Below are 6,973 nucleotides of genomic sequence, written 5' to 3' on the forward strand. Positions count from 1 at the left end.
ATTATAAAAGAGTGACATTTAAAACATTCTTTAATTAATTTTGGAAATGCGAACGGTCTCTATAGAATAAGTTATTTACCAAGGGAAATAAATATCTTGATTCAATTGGGAATTCTTTAAACAGTTCACACGAATGTGAAAACTCTTTCCTCAAGTGTCTCTGCGCAATAAGTGGTTCAAAGAAGTCTAAATGCTATAAAAACAACACACAGTATTTCCATGGCTAAACACAATATAAATTAATTTCTTGTGTGACAATCCGCTGGAGTGTGTAAAGTGGGTCCTTCCGCCTGGTGAAGGAAAAGCCAGGCTCTTTCTATCATGAGATTTTGCCATCCCCTTGGACTTTAGAGTCTTTTTTCCCAGATGACTGATGGGAGAAGAGAAGGTAGATAAGGCAAACTCACTGCTTAACCATGAAGGCCTAAAATAACAATATACAACTTCTACTCAATATCCACTGGCTAGAATTTCTAAAATGCAAGAGGAGTCAGGAAATCCGGCCAAGTAGCCACTTTGCAAACACAACTTCACCCTACGGAAGGAGAGTGGGATTTTTGGTGGGTAGCTGTGATAGTTAGGTTCAGGTGTCAATTTGGCCAGCTGATGATGCTGCCTTGTTCTGTAGCTGTGGACTTAAATCATCAGCAGTGAAATTCATCTATAGCCGATTCTATCTGCAGTTGGCTAATGGATGTGCCCTCCTCAATGGATGACATTTGATATAATTAGCTGGAGGCTTAAAACAGAGAGGTCAGAAGAAAGTTCAGCAGCTCAGCATACCTCATCTCAGCACTCACAGCTCAGATCCAGAAGTTTGAAGATGCAGAAAGCCAGCTGCCTTTCCTCTGAAGAGCTATAAATTTGTAAATAAATAAATTCCCTTATTAAAAGCAAAGCCATCTCTAGTGTGTTGCATTCTGGCAGCTTTAGCAAACTAAAACAGCAGCTAATTGACTTTCATACTCAAAAAACCCAGAATGAATGGTTTTGATTAGATCAGCACTGTATGAAAGTGAGATCCTTGTCTCAGAAAGCTTACATGTTAAGATACATTGAAAATTCAAATCTGTTCTCTGAAATCAAGAAGACAGCAGCAAGAACTGTAGATCCAGCCACCTAAGTTTCATATCTAGCCATTGTTAAAACATACTCCACCCCCAGTATAATAATACATTGACGTCATAATTTAGTTTACATTAGCAATGTGTGACATGGAACATAAAGGAATCATGAAGGATTTATGGAAGGATTTTGTAGAATTCCATAAGTAGCAATCTACCACTTTCCATTTTTTTGAAGTACTGCCTGAACCTTTGGTCTATGTGGAAATAAACAAGGCATGGCCATGTCTGCAAAGTTAAAGAGACATTTATTTTCCTTCCATGTTACATAAATTGAATCGTCCACATGGATTGTGCTCATTCTTGCGGTATGTTTTCAAGTTTTCCAATTGAGATTATGCTTTTCAATTTTCTGTTTTAAAGTACATAGAATATTAGACCAGGAGAGTTTTCTTTTATTTTGTTTTTTTGGGATTATGTAATCCATTCACACTTAATTCAGAAATTAAAAACTACAACAACTAAGGGCCAGAGCTATTACATAACTTGCTAGACATTAAGCAGCTAATAAGAGCAGAGCTAACACTAAAGCATTCAGAATCATGCCTCCTTTTTTAGGTCGGCCTTTTAATTTTTTTTCTTCTTACCAATGGAAATATGTGAAAATCGACTTTCCTCTATTTAATTAGATATTGGCATTGAAAAAATAAATCTAGAGGGTGGTGCGATGTTGGCTCAGGGGCAGAATTCTTGCCTGCCAGGCGGGAGACCCATGTTGATTCCCAGTGCCTGCCCATGCAAAAAATAAAAGGAAATGTAGACCATGGAATGGATTTTTTTCATTATAAATCATTTCTTTAGAAATGCGATCTATGCATGAACAGCAAATGAAAATTAAAATCAAGATGTAGTTGATTTTTTTTCAGTCAGCTGTTGATAGGATTTTGAGCTACCAGAGAAGAAAACAGCTACAGGTAAATGTCATTTATTCCTGAAACATTTTGTGTACTTTCAGAAAGTCAAAACTGTGTTAAAGAAGGATAGCACAGTGCTTACCCCCAAAAGTGAAAGCAGTTCATTCCAATTAGGAAAACTTGGGGGTGAATTCTTTGTTTACTATGTCAGTGCATAACGTAATAAACAGAAATGAAAATTTTATATTCTCCTAGTTTATTCACTTGTATGTTTATTGAATATTTATTTCTAGGAGGGACTTATATACATGAATGAATGTAAAATGACAAAGTCCCATTATTAACTATTTTTCTCTTTAATTTTGTAGATCTAAAATAAACCCTCAACAAACAGCACGAAAATGAAGACCTCATTTGTTACTCTGTTGTGGCCTCTCTTTCTAAACCAATTTGGCAGGTGAACTGACTACTCTCCTTCCTATGTGGGACATAAATTCCAGTGATGTAAATCTCCCTGGCAATGTGAGACACAACTCCTGGGATGAGCGAGGACCCAGGTCCTCATTTTCATTTCTGCTTATTATGTTATGTTATTATGGAAATTTTGAAGTTATTAACTCTTTTAGTTTCATAGCTGATAAAGCAAATGCTATACAATGGCTTGGCTAAACAACAGGAATGTATGGGTTCATGGTTTCAGAAGCAAAGAAGGCTGGCTAGCCAGGGTCAGTATCTTCTGAACCTGGGCTGTTTTGGTGGTTCCGTGGCTTCTGAGCCACACGGCACTGCATATAGTGGTGCCTTTTCCTTTCTCTACCAGGTTCTGTTGGCCTCCAGCTTCTGGCTGCTCCATTAGCTCTGTGGCCTCCATAACAGGGTTAAGACCCATCCTAATTCAATTGGGCCACCCTTTAACTGAAGTAACTGCATCAGGAGGTCCTATTTATGATGGAGTCATATGCATAGGAAAGGATTAAGAGTAAGAGCATATTCTTCTGGGGTCTATAACTCTAAGGTATCAGAGTAGTTTACCATTTTTTGTTTCATCTAGGAGAGAAGAGATGATGAGAAATGTGTACTTTCATATGCTTAACAGTTACTTAGGTACATATCCAACCCACGGTAATTCAGTAGAACTTAAGTTTCTTAAATAGGATATTTTTTTAAAATTCAAGCAGAAATTATAAAGTGGAGAAGGAGTTATAAAATGCAATCCCTTACAATTAATATGTAAAAAGTAAGACCTGTTAGTAATACTAAAATAATTGCACTCTGATTTTGATTGGGAGAGTGATTCTACCTGACTCCATCACAAGGCTGGGGTAGAGGCATCTGTATAGCTGCCCTTCATCTTTCTTCTTTTAACGAAGGAGTTGGTACGTATCAACTTAAAGCATTGCTGCTCAACCTGAACTATATCAGCATTAACAGAAGGTAATTGATGTACAGGTACTGATCCAATCTTGATGCCTCTAAGCAATGATGGAGCAAGCTCAACATAATATCTGGAGACCGTCAAGGATCTCAGGTGAAGCAGTTTCAGGCCATGTGAAAGTGCTCACCCAAGAGGCATGGGTACTATATTAAGAATTATGGAATTAGAGAAATAGAAAGGACGTTACATATTATCACAGTAATTTATGATCCTGTTGGAAATACAGAGCAAAAACTAGATTTGGCTAAAGTTTATTTTATAAAATTTTATACAATAAATCAAATAAACTTTTATAAAATAATGTAAAATTTATTTTATAATTTAATTATTTGATTAAATATGTTAGTGCCATTCTTTTGCTCTCTATTACAGATTGCTGGTATTCATTAACTTAGATAGCATTTCATGATGTAATAACATGTTTTTTTCCAAAACAACTTTCAGTTAACTAAAGCTATTAAAATTTGCTAGTATTCTCCAAATCTCTTTCACTAGGATTGATAAATGGCAGATTGATATTATTATGCAAAAGCACATCTTAGAAATAGTTCAAGTGAAGCTAAGTGACCAGTGGAATTGAGAAAGAAATTAAGGAGATAATAAAGTAGGATTAAACTAGGAAATTATCAAATGGGACTAAATTATATTGTTTTATTATAGAAGACATGCTTAATCAAACATATCCTGTGGCAAGCAGACTCTCTTCACACCAATGTGCTTTATAAACAATTTCTAAATCATCTGTCTATTTACATTTTCTGGATAATTGCAAGTGAGAAGAGAGAATTTGATACACATTGTGTACATCAAGGATTTCTCATCATTATCATATAACATTTTATCTGGGAACTTCATTTTGCTATAATAAACCAGAACACTTGAATTTATGAGAAAACTGAACATCCCATTTTTAATGTATAATTTCTCCCTAGTTGTATTTCCTGGTGATGAACTATATTTGTAATCCCAATGCCTTTTGCTTTTATGTGCTCTTGATTAGGCAGAATTGCCATTATGAATCAGAAGTTCAAAGTTTCAATTATATTGTAAGTTCTTCCTCTGAAATGAGCTTCTTTGGACAGATTACAGACAGGGAGAAGGCTCCAAGATTGAGTTATGTCTGTCGTTTCACAACAAGAGTATGTAAGTGTAATCTCATACAACAATGGTACTTAACACCACAAGCAGTTTGTAAACAACAAAATATTCAATGAAAGGCAATGTCCTTGCCAACCGATTTTGCACAAAAAAATAAAAAGTGCTAGAGAATGTAAATTAAGGATTGGCTCTGGTAGAGGAACTGATTTAGAATTATAAGCATACCATGTGACTGTGTGTTTGTATTCTATTTTCTAATATCAGAGGAAACTTGGAATCTGTTTTGTTGATTGAGAAGTTCCTAAATCCAAATTTCCAAGAAATATCTTTATTCAGCATTCTCAGTCTATCAATCAAGTCTCCTATTACTCACGTTGCCACACTGATGTAGAGGTGGAATCACTGGAGACAGAGGTAATTCCAGTAAAAAATTAATTTGAAAATATTTATACAGAAATGTTTTGGTGAAAATGGATGACTTGAGTATATTTGAGTTTTTTTTTCAATTTAGTACTAGCAGACTGCGATGGAAAACAAATTAATCTCTGCCAGAGTGAAGAGGCCATTGCAACTAAAGATTGAAACTCTAATCTCGGAAGAGGGTGCACCGCCAATCAGCAATTTTCTTTTGAAATGAACATATTTTACTTTACCCAGTTTCTTGTGGCACACTGTTTAAATCTGTTATACCCTTTCTTTTCTCATAGAATAGTGGTAGGATTGGAAAAGATTGTTGGAAAGTAGTAAACAAATACTAAAATTTGTATAGAAGGTTGGCATGGCTTCCAATATCTGACACATTCATAAATATCATAGAATTCAGCTCATTCTACTAAATTGACACATTCTCAGAAAGATACACATCCATTGATTGGTTTTACTTCCTTCTTCATTACTACCAGTTTTCTGGAAAACTTGCTCCCAATCTCTTCTACTCAAGGGCCCATCCTGCCACTTTTTGTCTTACCAATTGGTAAAATGATATTCACATAATTTGGCACTTCCCTGTTATTCCCATACAAAAGCAGCTTTGGCTCTTGCTTTTCCATTTTTGTTTCTTTCTTTACCTGATTCAAGTTGCCACTTCAGTAATTAACTTATTATCCCTGTATTATACCCTCTCTGTCGTCGTTGTCTCTTATTTAATAAATTCAGTTTTGAAAAATGTTGTGATGCCTCTATACTTATGTGCATCTCTATTGCCTATGAAAATATCCATCTGTTTCACATTCAGAGGATTCAGTTTATTTGGGTTTATTGCAGACTTTGATCCTCCAGATTAGCAGCAGCAGGTAGGGCAAAGTTTGGTCACCGTTGAAGAGAGAATTTTCGTTGAACCTCATAGTGTGTCAGGCTCCCCTCCAGGTCAATTTATGGACCATATTTAATAACTCTAATGATTATTTTTTACATGGGCAGGCACCGGGAATCGAACCCACGTCCTCTGGCATGGCAGGTAAGCATTCTTGCCTGCTGAGCCACCGTGGCCTGCCCCCTGATGATTATCTTTTACCTAACCTTTCCCTTTTTAGCCATTTTTATTAAAATCAGTCATGTCTATTACCATATCATACAATATATTATGTCATTCCAAATAGGAGCAAAAACCAGTAGAGATGCAAGTATCTTTAGTTAGTAAGTAGAACTGGAGTTAGATATCAAGTTTTCTGACTCCTGTCTGATAACCTATTTTATGTAAATTTTTGAAATGCTAAATTGAAAGCCCTCTTCTTTTATCCTTAAAAATCTTGAATTAACAAGTTTTACAGAAATCAGATTTCCTAGAGTTTAGTAATACATTTTTTAGACCTTCCTAAAATAACAGTACCACAAATATCCTTGTAAGAAGTAAGCTTAAAATTAAGTCACTGACAATCTCCTCTCCCCAAACTTTCCCCGTGCTGAAAACAAATAAATATTCCTAAAGCAAATCTGATTTTACTGTTGTATTCCTAAAAGCTCTTTAAATAACACTATTCTCTTCTGAGAAAATTCAAGTTTCATTGCATGACATTTGAGGTCTTTTGTGAGCCAGCGAATTCTCATGCTGATGGAGAAAACACATGCAAAAACTATTTGTTATCATTCAAGACCTTCTTTCATATGTTCCCTCTTTTGCCCTCTTCCATATTGTCCCTATGAGATTGCTGTAATTACCCATTTACGGTTATTCTACACTACATGTTAACTAGACTGTATGCCTCAGAAGGGCAGAGCAGTCAACGCTTCTTTTTCATAGTTTACAAATAAGTAAGTCAAGAGCTCCATATTTCTTTGAAACCTGAAGCCAGTTTCCTGAGGAGGGAGAAGAGCAGTGGAGGGGTGTGAGAAAGGAGCCCTGATCCCCTGGAAATCTGTGGATACATAAAACCCTGGACGTTTTTAAATGGGAGAGAGTCTAGGTGTAGGGAAAAAAGGGAAAAACATATTTAATGGTGTGATGGAATGTTTAAATACAGAAA

At 35.7% G+C, this 6,973-nt stretch overlaps 1 long non-coding RNA gene across 1 annotated transcript; it reads left to right on the top strand.

Annotated features, from left to right (window-relative positions):
• The first annotated feature begins 1,249 nt into the window (after positions 1-1,249).
• LOC143669758 (uncharacterized) lies at positions 1,250-4,877 on the top strand. The gene is made up of 3 exons (XR_013169047.1): positions 1,250-1,432; positions 2,347-2,435; positions 4,776-4,877. It is a non-coding gene; the product is annotated as an uncharacterized LOC143669758 (long non-coding RNA).
• The last annotated feature ends 2,096 nt before the right edge of the window (positions 4,878-6,973 follow it).

This window comes from Tamandua tetradactyla, chromosome 26 (genome assembly GCF_023851605.1).
Source record: "Tamandua tetradactyla isolate mTamTet1 chromosome 26, mTamTet1.pri, whole genome shotgun sequence".
Lineage (NCBI taxonomy): Eukaryota > Metazoa > Chordata > Mammalia > Pilosa > Myrmecophagidae > Tamandua > Tamandua tetradactyla.